Below are 24,007 nucleotides of genomic sequence, written 5' to 3' on the forward strand. Positions count from 1 at the left end.
TGAACATAGGATGAGACATTCGTACCAATTTACTAGAGAACCAGTTTGGATTTAAGTATAACTTTTGTATGACTGATGCCTTTAGTGAGAGGTCTAATGCTTTAATATTTAATAATTTCTGCCCTCCGAATTCATATTCGTTATATAAATAGGCCCTTTTAATTTTATCTGGCTTGCCGTTCCAAATAAAATGGAATATTTTTTGTTCATATAATTTAAAAAGCAGGTCACTAGGTGTAGGCAAAACCATAAGCAAATAGGTAAACTGTGATATGACTAAAGAGTTAATCAGGGTGATTTTTCCACAAATAGACAAGTATTTTCCTTTCCATGGTAGCAAGATCTTATCTATTTTTGCTAACTTTCTATAAAAATTTATTGGAGTGAGATCATTTCTTTCTTTTGGGATTTTTATACCGAGTATGTCCACATCTCCGTCAGACCATTTAATTGGTAAACTACATGGCAATATAAAATGTGTATTTTTTAGTGATCCAATACGTAATATGGTACATTTATCATAATTTGGTTTTAATCCAGAGAGGATAGCAAAGGTATCTAGATCCTCTATGAGGCCGTGGAGAGACTCTAGTTGTGGTTTTAAAAGAAAACATGAATCATCAGCGTACAATGACACCTTAGTTTTTAAGCCACGGATTTCTAATCCATTAATATTAATGTTTGATCTAATTTTAACAGCTAACATTTCGATGGCAATAATAAATAGATATGCCGATAGTGGACAACCTTGTTTTACTCCTCTAGATAGTTTAAAACTTTCTGAGATGTAGCCATTATTTACTATTTTACACCTAGGGTTACTATACATAATTTTAACCCATTTTATAAGAGATTCCCCAAAATTGAAATATTCTAGGCATTTATATATAAACTCCAGTCGTACTTTATCAAAAGCCTTTTCAAAATCAGCTATGAAAACCAGACCTGGTGTCCCCGATATTTCATAGTGTTCTATTGTTTCCAGTACTTGCCTTATATTATCTCCAATGTATCGTCCATGTAAAAAACCTGTCTGATTAGGATGAATAATATCTGACAAAACTTTTTTTATTCTATGCGCCAAGCATTTTGCTAGGATTTTTGCATCACAACACTGAAGTGTAAGAGGTCTCCAATTTTTTAATTGGACTGGATCTTTATATATACCACTTGGGTCCTGTTTCAGTAATAACGATATCAGACCTTCTTGTTGCGTGTCTGATAATCTACCATTTATATAGGAGTGGTTAAAACAAGCTAATAATGGTCCTTTGAGTATATCAAAAAAAGTTTTGTATACTTCCACTGGTATGCCATCCAGCCCTGGAGTTTTCCCATCCTTAAAGGCCCCAATTGCATCAAGCAGTTCCTCCTCTGTAATTTGGCCTTCACATGAGTCTTTCTGTACAGATGTTAATTTTACATTATTAATAGGAAAAAAATCCATACAATTAGTTTCAGTTAGTGGAGATGGAGGAGCCTGAAACGAAAACATATTCTTAAAGTACTTTACTTCCTCTTTCAAAATATCATTTGGTGAATCATGCGTGACTCCATCATTTGTAACAAGTTTTAATACATTTTTTTTGGTAGCATTTCTATATTGAAGATTGAAAAAGAATTTGGTGCATTTTTCCCCATATTCCATCCAGTTCGCTTTATTTTTATAATGTATTACACTGGATCTTTCTTGAATAAGTTCCTCCATTTCTTTTTGTTTTTCCTCTAACTTATTCTGTGCCTCTATGGTACTGTTTTTATTGCTATCTAACTGTACTGTTAGTCCTTCAATTTCCTTTGTTAATATGGACTCTTTTGATCTAAATTGCTTTTGTTTTATAGATGAGTACTGAATTGCATGGCCTCTAAAGGCACACTTAAAAGTGTCCCATACAATAAGGGGATCTGCTGTACCTATGTTATGTCTGAAAAAGTCAGTTATAAAATCTTCTGTCCTAGTTCTAAACAATTTATCATCTAGTAGACTTTGATTAAATTTCCAATATCCTCGCCCACGTGGAAATTCTGTAAGAGAAATATATATGCCAATTATGTGATGATCCGACCGCATTCTGTCCCCTATCAACACTTTTTTAACTTTTGGTGCCAGAGAGAATGGTATAAGAAAGTAGTCAAGACGACTAGCTTGATTCAGCCTCCGCCATGTATATCTCACTAAATCAGGGTATTTAAGTCTCCATATATCCACTAATTCCAATATATCCATGACATTCATGATTTCCTTAAGTGCCTGAGGGTGATAGTTTGTAGTGTGATTTCCTTTCCGGTCTATAGAGGTATTTAAGACCGTATTAAAATCTCCCACTATAATAATAGAGTCTAGTGTTGCTTGTAGAGTTGATAAATTCTTATATATATTTTCAAAGAAGCTTGGATCATCATTATTCGGACCGTATAGGTTAACAAGCCATATTTGTTTATTGTCCAATAACATATTTAAAATAATCCATCTACCTTGAGGATCTGTTTGGACAATTTGCACATTTGGATCAAAATTATTGTTAATTAAAACCATCACCCCTTTTGAATTTCTTTGCCCATGGGAGAAATATATTTTGCCCCCCCAGTTCTTTTTCCACAAAACTTCATCTAAAACTGTTGAATGGGTTTCCTGTAAACAATAGATATTATAATCCTTCTCTTTTAGCCAGGTAAATACTGATCGTCTTTTCTTATTATCTGCTAAGCCATTACAATTGTAACTGGCTATACTTATTTCACCACTTACCATAATGAGACACACCTTTCATTCTTTTAATCAGAATATATTTTTGTAAACGTACTATTAAAAAGTAACATAATGATTGAGTGTCTATATAGTTGTACCATGATATTTGCATTTCTACTAAGTAAACCTCCAATTGGTCCCTACTATTCCACCCGCTAAAAGGCCTCATCTCGAGATGGCTTGTCATCCCAATGCCCGGTAGACCACCCTCGACCCCCTGTATCCCATAGCCCTGAACCGACTGGGATCCATTCTTTGAAAAGAGCATACAGTGCCATTTACCGAATTGAAGAAGATCAATTACCATATGCATTTCCATTGCCCTCACCTCGATTTGTATTATATATATCTGTGGATCATCCTCTATTGTCCCTAACATCTTTTACTTCTTCCTTCGCAACAGTTGTGGGATACACACATACACCCACACACACTCAGCCCTTACCCCCACACAACCATAAGCTCACTTTCTCAACAATTGCACCATCCCAGAGCCCAACTCAAGATGGGTCATGATTTACAAATGCACTTGCAGTTGCAGCTGCATGAGAAGGCCTGCAAGACCGCACAAAAAATTAGCAAAAATTGAGAGATTTATTTACCATTGTCATATCCTAGATAATGGAGGTCAAATGTACACCTTATTCCTGAAACACCCACAATACGGCCACCCGTCATGACCATGTCCCCACGCATCTCCATGCAGTCCGACTTTGATTTTGTGCCGCCAGGGCCACAATAATATACCCCCTCTCTGAATGTCCGAGTGTGACCCCCTCCCCATGGGTTACTGCAGCTAGTGTTGCCAGCACTGCCACTGCCTGGGTGGGGGCACCCCACCGGAATCCCCACCGGCTAGGTACAAGGTCGTCAAGGTTCTCATTAGCAGCTTTGAGAATTTCCTTGTATATTATGCTCTCCCTTATTGGGGCTTTGGCTTTGCAGGACCAACCCTGCCAAGCAGGCTCAGAATCTTGAGGGGGCAGTGCTGCTCTTGATCTCTGACCTCATTTTAGCTGCATACAGACCGCTTACAGCGGGCACATAAAACAGTTAGGGACTTCTCCTTAGTATCTGGGTCATTCAGGTGGGTGTCTAGGGTATAGTGCCATGGACCGTACCATTAAAATAGGATAATAAATAATTAGATATAATTTATAAAAAAATAAATAAAAAATGTAGTTCTCCATGATAGGACAATAAATAAATAAGACGTATAATTCATTATAAAAGTATATCCATCATCTGAACAACATTGAAAGCCCTCTCATACCCGGCTCACAGCAATACATTGGCTCTGGGATATGCAACCATTTCATTACTCACTCACTCAACTTTCCAAACATAACAAATAAAATAAAAAATAAACACAAACCATACCATCCACACATACTGTGCCTTCTGTTTACTTAGTTTTTATCTTCACTATGTTGAATTAGTGCTTGTGTGTTCAATTAGTTATATGTGAAGATTTATAGAAAAGCTATATTTTTTATTGTATTGTTACAATCAGTAACCGGGCTTGAATTGTGTTTATTTCCCTCGTCTATGAGAACTTTGTAATTTTTAAAATAACCATGGAGTAGTCTTTGTGTCTCTGAACAACTGGTTATCAATATATAGTTTATCAACGACGAGAGCTACTCGTTTCGCTTTTAATCTATTTTCTTTGAAAATTGGATACAGAACTTTGCGCCGTTCTGCAATTTCCTTCGGAAACTGATCATTCATGCCAATTTTGGTCCCAGCAAGTCTTTTACCCAGGCTTTTAACCATTATTTTATCTTTAAATGAAGCAAATTTGGCAACGATTGGGCGTTCGTACCTCTGCCCTCTCTGTCCGAAGCGGTGAACGCGTTCAAGTTGGATTTTGTCGATAACTTCGCGTGGAATCTGAAGCGCTGTAAGGAGGAACTCTCTAACTATAGATTCAGGAACTTCTCCTTCTTTTTCTTGGATACCTGTAAGTACCAAATTCTCTCTCATGGATCTAGTTTGTATGTCTAGTAAGGTTTCCTTCAGAACGGTGTTCTCCTTTTTAATTCCATTCATTTCGGTTTCAATCTTATTGACTGTCCCTTTTAGCGCGTGTGTTTGCTTCTCCAATGTCGCAGCTTTTTCATCACTCATCTCTAGGCTTGCCTTCAACTCTTTTATATCCTTACTAACTAATTCAAGTATACCCAGTTTGTCATTTATTGATTTTAACAGATCGGTTTCGACCTTTACCATTCCGGGTGGTGAGAATATTAAATCATCAGTGTCTGTAGAAGAGTCACGTTTTCGTTTTGTAATCGGTTCCCCTGTCTTACTCTCCGTCATGTTTGGTTGTTGCCTGTTTTCGTAATATTTGTCGATAAATGTCTCTAGTTTTAGGATTTGTTTTGTGTTATTGTCCAGATTGAAGGTTATCACTCACCAGATTAAGTAGTGCTAATATTTTAGTCTAATTTAGCAGATATTTCGAATATTATGTTTTATCTTGAGGTGCTCTACATAAATCCCTTCAGTCCGCCATTACCCTTACGTTACCTTTACGTCATACCTTTACGTCATAGGGGAAGCAGTGTTGATAGCTAAAGTCTAGAGGAGCATATGCTATGATCAACTCCCTGGAGCAGTGTGTTGAACATCATTATCATCCCTTTACATTCTACTGCATCCGACAGAAAGATCTTGCTGTTTGATAAGTGCACAAATCACAGAAGAATATAGGGGAAATGTTTTCATATCATTTAATGTGTCGTAATCTACAGGCATTACTTGGTAAAATCATTTAAACTGTGAATGAAGTATACATTAATTCGATATTATAAAATGTTATATTTTGATGACCCACCACTTCTTCGGTTTGACCACTAGATGTCATCAAAAGTCTTTGATTAAGTAAATAGACCTTCTATTCAGTGTTAGCATTAATTGAGGGAAAATATGTATTTCATAATCAACAAAGGCAAAACAAAGTGTTTCATCTCAAGTTAAGAGTCAATAAAAATGCCTCAGGGATGGCATAAGACATTTATCCTGGCATCCTATGTACCATGACTAGTCCCAACCAGTTTGATAGATATGACTTACTAGTAGATAGAAATCCATCAAACTAGTTAGGCCTACAGCCCAATTGCCCACAGGAGAACTGACCTTTCATGTTGTGAGCCAGGTCGTCACGGTGGATATGCAGTGAGGACGCAGACAAGGAAAGCCTGTGCAAATCCCCACAATGAATATCACAAAACGTATTCACAGTGAAGGAGGGGAATAAGCTGGTGAGTAAGTGGCGACTGTACAAGATATACAGTCAGGTCCCAAATTATAGGCACCTTTGATCAGTGGTGGAAAAAGTACGCAATTGTCATACTTGAGTAAAAGTAAAGATACCTTAATAGAAAATGACTCAAGTAAAAGTGAAAGTAACCCAGTAAAATACTGCTTGAGTAAAAGTCTAAAAGTATTTGGTTCTAATAATACTTAAGTATCAAAAGTACATTTAATTGCTAAAATATACTTCAGTATCAAAAGTAATAGTAGAAATGATTTCAAATTCCTTATATTAAGCAAACCAGACGTCACCATTGTCTTGTTTAAAAAAAAAATCTACAGATATCCAGGGGCACACTCCAACACTCAGACATCATTTACAAACTAAGTTAAGTGAGTCCGCCAGATCAGAGACAGTAGAGATGACCAGGGATGTTCTCTTGATAAGTGTGTCAATTGGACCATTTTCCTGTCCTGCTAAGCATTCAAAATGTAACGAGTACTTTTGGGTGTCTGGGAAAATGTAGGGAGTAAAAAGTACATAGTTTTCTTTGGGAATGTAGTGAAGTAAAAGTAAAAGTAGTCAAAAATATAATGGCCTTGAAAGATTTTGTTGATTGATAGAGAGCTCTTCTTTGTATTTAGATATCTTTAAGTATTTGGGCTCCCGAGTGGCACAGCGGTCTAAGGCACTGCATCTCAGTGCTAGAGGCGTCACTACAGACACCCTGGTTTGAATCCAGGCTGTATCACAACTGGCTGTGATTGGGAGTCCCATAGGGTGGCGCACAATTGACCCAGCGTCGTCTAGATTTGGCCGGTGTAGGCCGTCATTGTAAGTAAGAATTTGTTATTAACTGACTTGCCTAGTTAAATAAAGGTTAAAAAAAGAGTGGATATGAAAAATGAAAAAAATACTGTAGTGTTTTTGTGGACTTTACTGTAGTAGATACTGTAGTATTTACAGTTAACTACAGTATAAATAATGTAGTAAAAGAAAATACGAAGCATGAAAAAGTTATGCTGCTTTAAAAGTTTATTAACTTGTTATCCCACTTAGGAGACAAGTTGGAGGAAATGCCCTTGAAAGATTTTGTTTACACCCATTCAACATCGTTCACAACCTCTTACGCCTTAGCCCCACCCATCTATTTAAGAATTCACATGTAAACGACAAGCCAACCGTTAGTATGGTCAACCCCTCCATTATCTCAGCCAATCATGGTCGCTAGCCAGGAAGTATCCTTTCTTTCTCCCTATATAGCTCAGCACTTCCTCCGTGGATAAACTAGGCTCATAATGTATTTTTTTTATAAATATTTATGGATCCTATGCAAGTTTATATTGAAGGCATATGGGGTTCTTCTCTGCTTATGCATCCTTATTTCGGCGCCAAACCCTCCATTGGTGTACGTGACCAAAGAGCTCTATTTTCATGTCATCCAACAAATGTAAATGTCTGGAGTTTGCTAAATGGCATTGACCCTTGGATTCGAACTGGTGCTATGGTCAGATGGCATGAAAATGCCAGTGGTGGGTTTGGCTTCAAAATAAGAATGCATAAGAAGAAAATAACCCCATACCTACTGTAAAATATTGGTGGGTATTTGATGTTATGGAGCTATTTCGCTTCCACTGGGGCCCTTGTTATGATCAACGGCATAATGAACTTTACCCAATACCAGAACATTTTTGCCAGAAATCTGGTTGTCTCTGCCAGGAGGCTGAAACTTGGCCTCAGGGGAATCTTTCAGCGATACAATAACCCCAAGCACACATACAAATCCTCAAAGAAATGGTTAATTGAGGACAAAATCAACATTTAGCAACGGCCATCTCAGTCTCCGGATTTGAACCCCATTGAAAACCTGTGGTGTGAATTGAAGAGAGCCTTCCATAAGTGCAGACGAAGGATATCAAGGATCTGGAAAGATTCTGTATGGAGGAATGGTCTAAGATCCTTCCCAATGTGTTCTCCAATCTCATAAAACATTTGAGAAAAAAGGCTACGTGCCGTTATCCTCGCAAGGTGAGGTATTGAAAACAGGGGTGCCAAAAGTCTTGACCCCTGTCTTAAAAAATATATTACTTGTTAAACAAAATCTCTTTCTCTGTGCAATTGTATTAATATCAAATAATATAGATATTTTTTTATACAATATACAGTAGCTCAGTATTTGAATTATTTATTTTATACAGTATTCTTTGCTCATCTTTATCGAGGGTGCCAATAATTTTGAAACTGTATTCAACAAAAATAATAAACAGGACGTTGAAACACAGCCCAATTTAGCTGAATTAAAAAATAAATAATTATTTCAAAGCAACAGCCAGTTAACAGGTAGGCCTAGGTCAAACAAAGTAAGCATTTACATTTATTAGGCTTAACTTTAACGTAAATTCTTAAACGTGATCAACTTATAGTTAAACTATTAATCCACAAATGCATTTATGGAAGAGTAGGCTAATTAGTGTAGAGCCACCAACTAAATCTTGGCGCCAAATAAATGAATCGGTGTGCTCGCGACCACAAACTCCCATACATAGCCTCTTTTCTTTTTACAGGTGAGCCACAATCAAAATAGCAGAGAACCTTTTGATGAAAAACATCTTTCAATAAACTGTTGTAACTACTTCGTTACATTTTTGCAGGCATGGATAGTATGCTAGCTCTGTGTCAATAGCAAACAACAGTGCATTGGTAGTCTATTAGTGCTCTAAAGGGAGAGGACTTGATAGCAGATCTTCAGCACCTTGGAGGTTGATCTGAAAGTAGATGAAAGTGGATTTAGATTCTCTTAAGTGGATATGAACTGATATCAAAGCCAAAAATCTAAGTTTACTTGAGGGCCAGGGAGAGACGTAGGGGGCAAAGACAGCCCCACTATCAAAGATAGTATCAAATATTCTATAGAAAGCAAGAGATGACACTCCCAAAGCTGTGGGATAAAAGTGTCTTGTTTGGATTTAGGACAATGATATGAGTGGAAAAGCAATAAGGATGGATGATACTGTACCTGTCTGGGTTCGCAGGGGAGCGCAATGTGATCAGAGGTGGAGAGGGGGTGAAGATTCCAAGCAATCAAAAACGTTCCTCTGGGTGCTTATAGGTGGGAAGATTGGAAAAAACAATTAAAAGTGGAGAGATAGAAATAAAATCGGGAATTCGTTTTTGTTGAGGAAATTGTGCTATAGAGCAACAGGAATAGAAAGCTGAGAAACTTTGTTTAGTGATTATATGTTAATGACTCTAAATGAAATAATGCTTTGAAATAACCACGATCATTCATTTACGTCACTCTTGATTCTCATGGATACATGCATCTACATGATATTCTTTCATTTACAGGCAGAAAGTTCAATGCCTACATTATACAAATTATTCAGGATTACAAATATTTTGAACTTTGTGTCGTGAGTGTTTTGATTTAGTTGAAATGTTTCAGTCATGAAACCACTTTGATAGCAGCTTTTGACTTTATTCTATCCGTATCAGATTGCATTTTAGAATCGAGGAATAAAGCAAAGAAAGAGGCAGCCTTTGATGTTTTATACCTGTGGACAGAAGCCTGTATTAAGCATTTCAGTTCCAGGAATAAGTTCCAGCCCCTTTTTGTTATGTCTCCATGGACAAGGTAATGCCTTGTTACTACCCTCCCTGGCAGTTTCAGGGAACAGAACATAGGCTATGTCCCATGATAGCTCCATTGATTTGGTAACACCTCTCAGGACTATATGAAGGAAAGATGGAGACCAGTTTTGGGACTAGGTGGAAGTTAATGCAAGGTGTAATAACTGTGGTCTAATTGGGGCCCAGAGTTTTTCCTTGTTAAGTCACATGGTCAGGAAAAAGTCCTGGCTTTAGCTCTAATACATGTAACTCATTATCTTCCTCTTACAGGTATGGGAAATTCTGCGGTAACGGAACGGAATTACGCTTTGACTCAGATTTTCGATTAAAACATATATGCCAAACAAAAACCATTGATTTCAAAGTTTACCAAACCATACAACTCCATGCACAAGGACTACTTTTAACAATTTAGACAGAATATTTCACAAAAACACATTTACTGGAAGAACTGTGCAGAAGCAAAGTTTGGTAACAGAATTACAGTAAAAATCTTCCTCAGTTTTTTTATGTGACCACGTTTTCCAAAAACTCTGTTAAATATCTGCTTTGGTGTCCGAATAAAGATTCAAAAATGTCTGCAGAAAGAATGGGGTGTCAGCTATGACATGACAACTTGAGTAAGACAATTTTTTTTGTTATTGAACTACAGTAGGGGAAGTAGCTTTACATACGGTAACTGACTCAGAGTAACAAATTACATCATAGGTCCCTGATCTGTACAATACAGAAATGCATAATTATAGATATGACTGTCGTCCTCTTCATAGTGATTTATTCTGAATAGGTACCGAAAGGTAGAAATATGCAATATCCTTCTTTTACAGATTTGGTTATTATTGTAAGACCACATTTGGTTGGTCCGGAACAGACCAAATCTGAAACAATCTTAGACGTCTACATTTCACAAGTTTGGACATTACAGTAGAGCACAGTAGAGCACAGTAGAATACAGAACAGCACAGCACAGTAGAGTTCAGTACAGTACAGGAGAGTACAGTAAAGTAGATATGTTCAGTAGGATACAGTACAATACAGTACATTATACTTTACTCAACTCTAGTGTGCTCTACTGTACAGTACTGTAATATACTTTCCTTTACTGTTATGTACTGTACTTGACTGTGCTCTACTGTGCTGTCCGAACTAGTGAAACATAGAGGTCTATGATTGGTTCAGATTTGGTCAGGGTGGATTTTGGCCAGGGCAGATTGAGCAAATTTAAACTGCGTTTCAATGTCCATGGACATCCGATGTCGGTCGGTGCTCAGTGGGTGAGGATGCTTGTCACAGTAACTTGAAAGAGGGTAGATGGTAGGTGTCATGGTAGGTGTCAGTAAGAGCCGGGCGAGGTGAAATTAATTGGAGAGAGAGAGAAGAGAGAGAGCGAGAGAAAGTGAGACAGAAAGTGAGCAGCAGAGAGAAGGAGAGTGAGAGGGAGGAGTTGTCCAGACTGTTTTCACAGTCTTGGTTTAACCATCAGATGACAGAAAGAGAAAAAAATAACAGGTATGAGCTGAAGATAACAGTATGCCAGTGGAAGGGAGAACAGTAGCAGGTGATCCAACTGTGGTTTGTGACTACTATGATTTGCCATTGTAGACAATTCTATTGCAGTAATTCAGTTACCAATTTGGTAACAGAATTAAGAGTTAATCACGTAATAATTCATAAACAAAGTTGATATCAGTAAAAACACTATAACTAATTGGTAGGTCTACCTATACTTGTTACTTCTGTGAACTTTCATCATGCTCCCTCCTCATGAGGGAGAGAAATTAGAAAATATCTTAAAGATATGTGGGTTTTTGGTAACAGAATTACAAGGCAAAATGAAGGCAGTTATATCGAACTTTTAAAACATTACAAAACATTTCACAACAGATTTCACAACACATTAAGTGTGTGCCCTCAGGCCACTACTCTAGTACCACATGCCTACAACACAAAATCCATGTCTACGTGTGTGTGTGTGTGTGTGTGTGTGTGTGTGTGTGTGTGTGTGTGTGTGTGTGTGTGTGTGTGTGTGTGTGTGTGTGTGTGTGTGTGTGTGTGTGTGTGTGTGTGTGTGTGTGTATATAGTGCGTATGTTGTTTGACTATTTGACATGCTCCTATGAACTTCACATGTTGGCGCTCATGGGTCCTTTTACATGGAAATGCCCATATGCAAACAGGCTATAGGCTACAGGTGTGCAATACACCAAAAATAAATATTGGCTATATGACAATAATAAGATCCAATTAATTTGTTGGAAGCATCAAGAGTTTTTATTTTTTATATAAGTGTACTTTTTGCTCGGAGCACCTGGTTGCACATTTAGGCATGCAAGTAAATGTGACTGGATGTTGTAGAATAAACAAGTAAATGTGACTGGATGTTGTAGAATAAACATGTACATGTGACTGGATGTTGTAGAATAAACAAGTAAATGTGACTGGATGTTGTAGAATAAACAAGTAAATGTGACTGGATGTTGTAGAATAAACATGTACATGTGACTGGATGTTGTAGAATAAACAAGTAAATGTGACTGGATGTTGTAGAATAAACAAGTAAATGTGACTGGATGTTGTAGAATAAACATGTAAATGTGACTGGATGTTGTAGAATAAACATGTAAATGTGACTGGATGTTGTAGAATAAACATGTAAATGTGACTGGATGTTGTAGAATAAACAAGTAAATGTGACTGGATGTTGTAGAATAAACATGTACATGTGACTGGATGTTGTAGAATAAACATGTAAATGTGACTGGATGTTGTAGAATAAACATGTAAATGTGACTGGATGTTGTAGAATAAACAAGTACATGTGACTGGATGTTGTAGAATAAACATGTACATGTGACTGGATGTTGTAGAATAAACATGTAAATGTGACTGGATGTTGTAGAATAAACATGTACATGTGACTGGATGTTGTAGAATAAACATGTACATGTGACTGGATGTTGTAGAATAAACATGTACATGTGACTGGATGTTGTAGAATAAACATGTACATGTGACTGGATGTTGTAGAATAAACAAGTAAATGTGACTGGATGTTGTAGAATAAACATGTACATGTGACTGGATGTTGTAGAATAAACATGTAAATGTGACTGGATGTTGTAGAATAAACATGTACATGTGAATGGATGTTGTAGAATAAACATGTACATGTGACTGGATGTTGTAGAATAAACATGTACATGTGACTGGATGTTGTAGAATAAACATGTACATGTGACTGGATGTTGTAGAATAAACAAGTAAATGTGACTGGATGTTGTAGAATAAACATGTACATGTGACTGGATGTTGTAGAATAAACAAGTAAATGTGACTGGATGTTGTAGAATAAACATGTACATGTGACTGGATGTTGTAGAATAAACATGTACATGTGACTGGATGTTGTAGAATAAACAAGTAAATGTGACTGGATGTTGTAGAATAAACAAGTACATGTGACTGGATGTTGTAGAATAAACATGTACATGTGACTGGATGTTGTAGAATAAACAAGTAAATGTGACTGGATGTTGTAGAATAAACATGTACATGTAACAAAACAAACACTTTCAAAGATAGTGATGCCAAACTGAAAATACGTCTTGCCTTATACTCTGACACAAATTAGCATGTTGTCCTTTCTATCTTAATTAAACACAATGCCAACAGGGATGCAAGGTCTTTGGCGGAAAAAACTGCATACCTCAATCAACTACTGTTATAGAAAAAAATACAGCTTACTTTGTGTGTGTTTGTGTGTGTGTGTGTGTGTGCGTATGTGTGTGTGTGCCTCTGTTGATTGTGACAAGGGTAATTAGCTATCTCTCTCCTCTTTGTGGCGTGAGTGTCCAAATCCTGTCCAAATCCTGCGTTTTCAACATCACTTCGATTACAAAAGTGCTTTGATCAAGTTTGAAAAGTAATTTCCTATTATCACCACCTTTATCACCTTCATTTGTACGTCTAAAGTTTGTGTTTTCTTGTTTCTCCTAACATCTTCAAACGTTTAGCTAGACAAAAGTTTAGCTAGAGGTACTTAAAGGGGCAATCTGCAGTTGCTACATCCATTTTTGGACTTATAAATTAATGATATGTACCCATTGATTCTATAACTTATAGTTCAACTGTCGTACCCCATCAGAACCCAAAATTAAAGCTTGTTTTACGTCAATGTTTGTAAACAAAGTAAATGTAAACAAACACTATATAGCCTCAAAACTTGGTTAAAACTTTAATTTTAATATCATGGATGGCCACTCCTTGCATCCATAGCTCTGTCTATGAATTTGAGAGTGGTTACATTTCTCCAGCACCATCCCTCAGCTTTCCACCAAAACATGGGCGGGGAGTGCACTTTTTTATTGCTTAAATTACTGATTGACACGTTAACTGACCCAACTAATATGAATCATATTTTTTCCTCTCTCAGACTCTCCCTGCCCAGGCTTGGTGGAAGAACATCCAGGCTGCCAGCTAAGGTGGGTGGGCTCTGGTTGGATCATACTGCCCTGAGACTGAACCCCTATTTACTGATGGTGAGTAATGATTTCTCTTTCAGACAGAGATTCCAGGGACTGGAAGTGGAATCGAGGGAAGGTGTTTCTCCAACTCGCCCACAACTTCAGAAGTCAGTGTCTCAACTCTCAAGATAATATATCACTGCCAAGTCAGTGGCCACCAAGCAAACCGGGAACATTCCCAGAATATTAGCCAAGATTATCAAGAAATTCAAATTAGGGTTATTTTTAAAATTCAATTTATTTATTTAACTAGGCAAGCCAGTTAAGAACAAATTCTTATTTACAATGACGGCCTACCCCGGCCAAACCCAGACAACACTAAGCCAATTGTGCACCACCCTCTGGGACTCCCAATCACGGCCAGTTGTGATTCAGCCTGGAATCAAACAAGGGTCTGTAGTGACACCTCTAGCACTGAGATGCAGTGCCATAGACCGCTGCGCCACTTGGGAGCTTCTATCTAACATCAGGATGATAACATCCCCCCAAAGTTCAAAGAAGGTTTTTTTATAAAATAAAATAAAAATGAAATATCTTTGGAATGTCTGTAATAACTACCACAGAACATTCCCCAAAAGGTATCATAGGTTTCCAAGTTATGTAATGACACAATGTGTCAGTAATGTATTCCCATCAAAAGTAAGTTGCTTCTGTGAAAGTTCCCAAAACATTCGTTAGGTTGAGGCAAATGCTCTCATAACATAAAAAACTGTCCTGCTGTACTGATGATTATAGAATGTTTGTACCAAAACATTTGTCTGATGTTACAAGAACGTTCCAAGAACACATTTAATCTGTTCTTAAAGGTTCAAAGTCCTAAATAACTGTTGTCTCCATCTTAGGTTAGTTTGGGTTGTGTTGATGTTGCTGATGCTTTGGTAACCCTTTCTGTGATCTGTCTAAGTGTAATGCATTATGAATGGCATTTAAAGTGCCCTTATTTTGGCCCTTAGTGCTAGTCCTACTAAGGATTACTTTAACATATGAAGGCTTATTAAAACAGGCGTGATAAACGCATACTGACTAAATGTATTAATTAAGCTTCACAAACAGGTGACATTATGCATTATAAGGCTAACTACACTGAAATAACTATAAATGCAAAATGTAAAGTGCTGGTCCCATGTTTCATGAGCTGAAAGAAAAGATCCCAGAAATGTTCCATATGCACAAAAAGATTATTTCTCTCAAATGGTGTGCACAAATATGTTAACATCCCTGTTAGTGAGCATTTTACCCTTTGTCAAGATAATCCATCCACCTGACAGGTGTGGCTTATCAACAAGCTGATCAAACAGTATGATCATTACACAGGTACACCTTGTGCTGGGTACAATAAAAGGCCACTTTAAAATGTGTTGTTTTGTCACACAACACAATGCCACAAATGTCTCAAGTTTTTAGGGAGTGTGCAATTGGCATGCTGACTGAAGGAATGTCCACCAGAGCTATTGCCAGAGAATTGAATGTTAATTTCTCTATCATAAGCCGACTCCAACGTCGTTTTAGAGAATTTGGCAGTGTGTCCAACCGGCCTCACAACCGCAGACCATGTGCAACCACTCCAGCCCAGGACCTCCACATCCGGCTTCTACACCTGCGGGATGGTCTGGGGGGGCTGGCTCCCAAGTGGGTGGGCCTATGCCCTCCCAGGCCCACCTACAGTATAGCTGCACCCCTGCCCAGTCATGTGAAATCCATATATTAGGGCCTAATTAATTGTTTTTATTAACTGATTTCCTCATATGAACTGTTGCATATTGCGTTTATATTTTTGTTCAGTATAAAGGAGCTTATGACTCCTTGTAACAGTCAATACATATGAATAAGAGCAGATGAATGCACTAATAATAATACATTGCACACAAAGGCTGGATAGGAGTTTAAAAAAAATATTCAGACAAAGACAAAGGTGTCCCTTGTCAGATAATTTTACCAAGGCATCACACTGAGAGCTTTGTGTTGGTGTCAAGAGGTCGAGAAGAGAGATCATCTAACATCACTCTGATTCTTCTTACACAACCGTCTCAGAACCATAAGTGCCAACCAAGTCTGAGTGTGGGGCCCGGGGTCCCATGCGCCAAGGCCTAGTAATTCAGCCTGTCACAGTGGTTGTAGCCGAGGTTGACAATGCAATCTGGAGCTCTGCAGAACACTTTCATGGATAATAGAATGTGAAACTCCAGTCACAAAATCACATCTGTGGTATTGCTTCCACACCCCATTAGAGTACCATCATAATCCTTCTCAAAATAAGAGACACATAAGACTGGATGTTTTTGCCCATTCAATGTCTGAAATAATCATGCTTAGTTCTCATGCACATATTGACATTTACATATTTCCCCTGTTTTCTCCAATACCATATTTCACATGTAAATGTATGACAATATGATAAATCGATGCAATTTCAGCAATATCTGGGTGAGATGGGTCTTCTGTGCACAGATGTGCCATGATACACACAAGCCCGTTGGGAGAATGTTATATGGAAGGTTTCCACTTATTCCAACCATAAATCATGCTGTAACTTGATTTGGCAGTGGCAATGACATGGTTGACATATGGGGCTGGATGACTATCCGTGTGCATCATGTTTGATTATGTTAATGGTGTACGTGACACATAGCTATTTTGGCTTGAATGTTGATCATGCTTGGTGACTTAAAATAAAATTATATTTGAATAAGCCTATACACATACCCTAGCCTGGAATTCAAAGATAATTGTTCAGCTTCACTATTGTTTCAAGAAGGATAGGGTTCCTGGTTTACCATATCAATTTATTGAGATGTTGTCAGCTCAATTTCCATTGAAAAGGTTCTGTGTTTGGTAGAATAACTTGAAGGAATATGCTTTTACAACACTGTTCAGTTCAGAAAAAAATGTGGTACCATTTGATAATGTGCACATTGATGAGCAAATTATGAATAATTTCCCGAAAACATTGATTATTGTATTAGTATGTATTTGTAATACCTCCTCTGTTAATGGTGACTTACTTGCATGATGGTTTGCAGGACTTGACTGACTAATTTCAGTGTCGCAAAATTCTGAACAGTAGGAAGGGGGACATTCGACATCCCCCCAACCCCAATTCATCTCAAATCAAGGACAATAATATCCAGCGAATGAAATCAGACGAGGCAGATTGTCTGTCTCCACTCTCGCTCTGGAGGAGCTTTCTGCGGGGCTTTTGATTGGTTCGTCCTGTGATTGTATGTAAATCGGATCGGGACGCAGCCAGTAGGTGAGGTTGGAGCTGGTGGCTGGTGCCTCAGTGGCACAGGAGACAAGAGAGTGAGGTTAGACCGCTGCTTCTAACGGAGCTGTCCACTCCTCCGGTGGTGCTGTGCTGAAAATCAGGGATTCGCTCTTTATACAAAATGGTTGATGGTATTCGAAAAGGATTTACAGACTACCCGTTTATAAACTTATTCTAAGGTATATTGTGTGGATTTCTAGTTACAAACGGTGGATTTCATCTAATCCATTTGATATATAGTTGTTGTGAACTACAGTTTTTTTTCTAATCTCGTGCGGATTATCCTTCTGGATGGTTTGCGTCTGGACATACAGGTAAAACACAATAGACATAGATATTTCTAGTGTTTCTTCTGCTAAAAACAAATGAAAAATGTGAAATGTGAATATAAATATAAAACATAGCCCACTAAAAGTGCACCTTACATAAAAGTGTGTTTAATTTATCATCGAACTGCAATGTAATCGACATCAAGGGCAAATCCCTCCGTAAAACTATTTCCCCATTACCTGAAATCTGTCCTCTTATTTAAATAAAATATTCAAAGAATATATGTATCAGGTTTGGGATTTACTTTACTTACCACAGGTCTTGATAAACTAATCTATGCCGTCTGAACTGTAGGCAATAGGCTACAGTTCAGTTGATGGCAATGAAGTTGCGAGTTAAGTCTTCATGGTTTACTCTATGTTAGTGCGCTATAGGCTACTCCGCTACTGTAGCCTGCTAGAATTCCGTGAGGGGTAGCCTAGATCTGAAACAAAGTCAATATTTTGGGGAATGTCAGGGACGCTCCATGCCAGTGCTTCGGGCGTTTAATTTCGCTGCATAGTATTTAGCGTGTTATTTTTTTCTTTAGCACACTAATCCTTGAGTGACACCGTTAGCGGCTGAGGGATTATACTCGAGTTTTATTTTCATCCTCTCTCTCGCTGCGCGTAACTCATTTAGTTATAGGCATAGTCTTGTATGAGACCGTGATGGCCATTCATTCTATATGTTTGATTCCCCCCTTTCAATTGTTGTACTGTATCTTAGTCTTTAAGTCCGACTGGATAGTGCTTCTCGGTTTGAATAAACTCTTAAGTATTTCATTGTTTTATTCTAATGACCTCTTTGTTGATTAAATGGGTTGATTGGAGAAAATCTACGCAATGTGTTTTTGGATTGTCTGTCTCTGACAGGCCTATAATGACCCTCTACTTCTCTCTGCCCCTTGCCATCCAAACTAGAAGATAACAGTCATTAGAAACTCATTAGAAACTCCCAGACTATTAATGAAATGGTAGTGCCCTTTGAATTAGGGATGCATAGGCCATCTCCCCAAACTTTCCAGATATATTTCAACCTTCTTTGCCATTTCACTACACAGCTCAACCTCTCATGTCAGGTACCTACATTGCATTTAAAGAAAGCCTGCAGAGCCACATTGATTCAAGTTCATTAGAAGGCTAAGAATATGGAGTTGCATTTAAAGAAAGCCGGCAGAGCCACATTGATTCAAGTTCATTAGAAGGCTAAGAATATGGAGTTGCATTTAAAGAAAGCCGGCAGAGCCACCTTGATTCAAATTCATTAAAAGGCTATGAATATGGAGAAGATGCTTTTAACAGTCATTCAACCAGTAACGCTATTAATATTCAAGCATCGCCCATGCTGTCCACTCACTCTATCGATCAGCTGTTTCTAATTGTGAGCTTCCATTTAATGGGTTTGTGCCAACAGACAGACTCATAAACAGACAGACAGACAGACAGACAGACAGACAGACAGACAGACAGACAGACAGACAGACAGACAGACAGACAGACAGACAGACAGACAGACAGACAGACAGACAGACAGACAGACAGACTCACAGACAGACAGAAACACAGACTCCGGAACCGAGGTCCGGAACCTGCCGGTTTTCTGATAATTATAATTGCACCCACCTGGTGTAATAATTAATTGCACCCACCTGGTGTACCAGGTCTAAATCAGTCTCTGATTAGAGGGGAATAATGAAAAAACACAATGGAACTGGCTTCTAGGTCCAGAGTTGAGTTTGAGGGCTTTATACTTTTATCAATCAGTTTCTATCAGTGTCTATTGAAGTTGTGGATGGCCTGTAGTGGGATGAATGTTACATGAGTGATGATGAGGCAAGTGACCTATAACAACTCTCTTTACATAAACAGGTATGTAGGTATACAAGCATGCATGATACAACATTTCACACATCCACACACGCACACGCACACACACACACACACACACACACACACACACACACACACACACACACACACACACACACACACACACACACACACACACACACATACACACACACACACACACAGAATAGCACCTCATAATCAACACATGTTGATGTAATAATGTTGTTGGAATACCAAACATAATACATTCCTCAGTAGACAGGCATTGATGAAACAGCAGGAATTAATGTGCGCTCTGCCTCCCGTTACAATGACTTGGCAATTACCCTTGGGACAAAACCAACGCGTGCACATTCGCTACTCAAAGTGGCATATTTCTTTCCCGAAAGGAAATCATCAGGAATCTCAGCCTGTATTCATGAAGCGTCTAGAAGTTCTGATCTAGGATCAGGTCCCCACAGTTTAATCATTGCTATCTAAAAAGGCAAAACTGATCCCAGATTAGTACTGCTTTTCTGAGATTTCTGAATTTCACCTCTAGTGATAGTAGTGATGGTAGTGATGGTTGTGATGGTTGTGATGGTAGTGGTGGTAGTGATGGTAGTGATGGTAGTGATGGTTGTGATGGTAGTGGTGGTAGTGTTGGTACGGATGGTAGTGATGGTTGTGATGGTAGTGGTGGTAGGGATGGTAGGGATGGTAGTGATGGTTGTGATGGTAGTGGTGGTAGTGTTGGTACGGATGGTAGTGATGGTTGTGATGGTAGTGTTGGTAGGGATGGTAGGGATGGTAGTGATGGTTGTGATGGTAGTGGTGGTAGTGTTGGTACGGATGGTAGTGATGGTTGTGGTGGTAGTGTTGGTACGGATGTGATGGTTGTGGTGGTAGTGTTGGTACGGATGGTAGTGATGGTTGTGATGGTAGTGGTGGTAGGGATGGTAGGGATGGTAGTGATGGTTGTGATGGTAGTGGTGGTAGTGTTGGTACGGATGGTAGTGATGGTTGTGATGGTAGTGGTGGTAGGGATGGTACGGATGGTAGGGATGGTAGGGATGGTAGTGGTGGTAGGGATGGTAGGGATGGTAGTGATGGTTGTGATGGTAGTGATGGTAGTGATGGTTGTGATGGTAGTGGTGGTAGTGTTGGTACGGATGGTAGTGGTGGTAGTGATAGTAGTGATGGTAGTGATGGTTGTGATGGTAGTGGTGGTAGTGATGGTTGTGATGGTAGTGGTGGTAGTGTTGGTACGGATGGTAGTGGTGGTAGTGATGGTAGTGGTGGTAGGGATGGTAGGGATGGTAGTGATGGTTGTGATGGTAGTGTTGGTACGGATGGTAGTGGAAAGCCATGCTTCTATTGCGCTTGTAAAGCAAAGTCATTTCACTTTTATTTCATTGTCTATTTCTTCAGTTCTTTTCTCAGCTTTATTATATAGATAATGTCAAGGTCTTTTCTTGTATCTAGACTACTGGTAGTGATGGTGGTGATGGTAGTGATGGTAGTGGTTAAAGAGATATTAGTGATGGTGGTGATGGTTGTGATGGCAGTAATGGTAATGAGGGTAGTGATAGTAGTGATGGTTGTGATGGTAGTAGTGGTAGGGATGGTAGGGATGGTAGTGATGGTTGTGATGGTGGTGGTGGTAGTGATGGTAGGGATGGTAGTGATGGTACAGTAGGGATGGTGGTGATAGTAGTGATGGTAGTGATGGTTGTGATGGTAGTGGTGGTAGGGATGGTAGGGATGGTAGTGATGGTTGTGATGGTAGGGATGGTAGTGTTGGTACGGATGGTAGGGATGGTAGTGATGGTTGTGATGGTAGTGGTGGTAGTGATGGTAGGGATGGTAGTGGAAAGCCATGCTTCTATTGCGCTTGTAAAGAAAAGTCATTTCACTTTTATTTCATTGTCTATTTCTTCAGTTCTTTTCTCAGCTTTATTATAGAGATAATGTCAAGGTATTTTCTTGTATCTAGACTACTGGTAGTGATGGTGGTGATGGTAGTGATGGTAGGGATGGTAGTGATGGTACAGTAGGGATGGTGGTGATGGTAGTGATGGTAGTGGTGAAAGAGATATTAGTGATGGTGGTGATGGTTGTGATGGCAGTAATGGTAATGAGGGTAGTGATAGTAGTGATGGTAGTGATGGTTGTGATGGTAGTGGTGGTAGGGATGGTAGGGATGGTAGTGATGGTTGTGATGGTAGTGGTGGTAGGGATGGTAGTGGAAAGCCATGCTTCTATTGCGCTTGTAAAGAAAAGTCATTTCACTTTTATTTCATTGTCTATTTCTTCAGTTCTTTTCTCAGCTTTATTATAGAGATAATGTCAAGGTCTTTTCTTGTATCTAGACTACTGGTAGTGATGGTGGTGATGGTAGTGATGGTAGTGGTGGTAGGGATGGAAGTGATAGTGGTGCTGATGGTGGTAATGGTAGTGATGGTAGTGGTTTTAGTGATGGTAGGGATGGTGGGGATGGTAGTGATGGTTGTTGTGGTAATGATGGTCAGGATGGTAGTGGTGGAAGTAATGGCAGGGATGGGAGTGATGGTAGTGGTGGTAGTGATGGTGGGGATAGTGGTGATTGTAGTGATAGTAGTGGTTTTAGTGATGGTGGGATGGTGGTGATGGTAGGGATGGTTGTGATGGCAGTGATGGTGGTGTGTAGTGATGGTGGTGATGGTAGTAATGGTAATGAGGGTAGTGATGGTGGTGATGGTTGTGGTGGTAGTGGTGGTAGGGATGGTGGTGATGGTGGTGATGGTAGTGGTGGTAGTTGTAGGGATGGTGGTGATGGTAGTCATGGTAGGGATGTTAGTGGTGGTAGTTGTGGTAGGGATGGTAGGGATGGTGGTGATGGTAGTGATGGTTGTAATGGTAGGGATCGTGGTAGTGATTGGGTGGTAGTGATTGTGGATATGGTAGGGATGTTGGTGATGGTAGTGATGGGAGGGATGGTGGTGATGGTAGTGATGGGAGAGATGGTTGTGATGGTATAGATGGAATTGATGGTAGTGATGGTAGAGATGGTGGTGATGGTAGGGATGATTGTGATGATACTGACAGTTTGAATGGTATTGGTGGTAGTGATTGTGGTGATGGTAGTGGTGGTAGTGGTGGTAGTGATGGTAGTGATGGTAGTGATGGTGGTGATGGTTGTGATGGTAGGGATGGTTGTGATGGTAGAGATGGTGGTGTGTAGTGATGGTGGTGATGGTGGTGATGGTTGTGGTAGTGGTGGTGATGGTGATGGTAGTGGTGGTAGTTGTAGGGATGGTGGTGATGGTAGTCATGGTAGGGATGTTAGTGGTGGTGGTTGTTGTGGTAGGGATGGTGGTGATGGTAGTGATGGTTGTAATGGTAGGGATGTTAGTGGTGGTGGTGGTTGTGGTAGGGATGGTAGGGATGGTGGTGATGGTAGTGATGGTTGTAATGGTAGAGATGGTAGTGGTGGTAGTGATTGTGGATATGGTAGGGATGTTGGTGATGGTAGTGATAGGAGGGATGGTGGTGATGGTATTGATGGGAGGGATGGTGGTGATGGTGGTGAAAGTAGTTATGGTAGTGGTGGTAGTGATTGTGGAGATGGTAGGGATGTTAGTTGTGGAAGTGTTGGTGAGGATGGTGGTGATGGTAGGGATGGTACTGGTAGTAGTGATACTTAGGGATTGTGATGATGGTGGTGAAGGTAGTGCTGGTAGTGATGGTAGGGATAGTAGTGATGGTTGTTTTAGGGATGGTGGTGATTGTAGTTATGGTAGGGATGTTCGTAATGGTAGTTGTGGTAGTGATGGTAGGGATGGATGTGATGGTAGTGATGGCAGGGATGGTAGTGGTGGTAGGCATGGTGATGATGGTAGTGAAAGTAGTTATGGTAGTGATGGTAGTGATGGTGGTGATGGTAGGGATGTTAGTGGTGGAAGTGATGGTGATGATGGTGGTGATTTTAGGGATGTTAGTGATGGTGGTGATGGTACTGATGGTAGTGATAATTAGAGATTTGGTGATGGTAAGGATGGTGGTGATGGTAGTGATGGTAGTGATTGTAGGGATGGCAGTGATGGTGGTGATGGTATTGATTGTAGGGATGGTAGTTATGGTAGGGAGGGTGGTGATAGTAGGGATTGTGTTGATGGTAGGGATGGTTGTTATGTTATTGATGGTATTGATGTTTGTGATGCTAGTGATGATGGTGATGATAGGGATGGTAGTGATGGTAGTGATTGTGGAGATGGTAGGTATGTTATTGGTGGAAGTGATGGTGGGGATGGTAGTGATGGTAGGGGTGGTACAGGTGCTGGGGGTGGTAGGGATTGTAGTGATGCTAGTGGTAGGGATGGTAATGATGGTAGTGATGGTAGGGATGGTGGTGATAGTAGTGAGGGTAGTGGTGGTAGTTGTGGTAGTGATGGTAGGAATG

At 39.4% G+C, this 24,007-nt stretch overlaps 1 protein-coding gene across 1 annotated transcript in view; it reads left to right on the forward strand.

Moving 5' to 3' along the window:
- The first annotated feature begins 14,070 nt into the window (after positions 1-14,070).
- LOC120048025 (follistatin-related protein 5-like) overlaps positions 14,071-24,007 on the forward strand; it is a 244,119-nt gene continuing 234,182 nt past the window's right edge. Inside the window, exon 1 of the mRNA XM_038993697.1 lies at positions 14,071-14,175. The gene's annotated coding sequence lies outside the window, so the exon portion shown is untranslated. The remainder of the gene's footprint in view (positions 14,176-24,007) is intronic.

This window comes from Salvelinus namaycush, chromosome 5, assembly GCF_016432855.1.
Source record: "Salvelinus namaycush isolate Seneca chromosome 5, SaNama_1.0, whole genome shotgun sequence".
NCBI classification, from domain to species: domain Eukaryota; kingdom Metazoa; phylum Chordata; class Actinopteri; order Salmoniformes; family Salmonidae; genus Salvelinus; species Salvelinus namaycush.